The following is a 401-nucleotide window of genomic DNA, read 5'->3' as shown; positions in this document are numbered from 1 at the left end:
TCCAGCTTTGGTAACTCCTCGCGCACCTTGCAAGAAGCTGGATGACTGTTATCGTGGTGAGCAGGACGCAGGTGACCTTGCAGAGGAGCAGAACAGGACCATAGTAACAGCAGTCTAGATGGTGGGCAGGGCACCCGCAGGCCCCGTGGCTGAAGTCCCGCGCACTGTCATTCCTGAAGCAGCGCTCAGCCGGGAGGGCGACAGTCCCTTGCTCAGCCTGGCAGCTCGCGGTCACCTCTGTGACAAAGGCCACCATGGGCCCTCCCTTCATCTTGCTGTTACGTGGTGCGATCTCCTCGAAGCCTTGTGCCCTGGCGGAGCCCTCGTGTCTACGCTGCTGAGCAGGAGGGGCCTCGTCCCCGCGGCGCTGCGGGCCGAGGGCCAGGGCCGCCGTGTGGCTG

This window comes from Buceros rhinoceros, unplaced genomic scaffold (assembly GCF_000710305.1).
Source record: "Buceros rhinoceros silvestris isolate BGI_N320 unplaced genomic scaffold, ASM71030v1 scaffold19936, whole genome shotgun sequence".
Lineage (NCBI taxonomy): Eukaryota > Metazoa > Chordata > Aves > Bucerotiformes > Bucerotidae > Buceros > Buceros rhinoceros.
The sequence above is the reverse complement of the archived record's forward strand: the minus strand, read 5'-3'. Positions refer to the sequence as shown.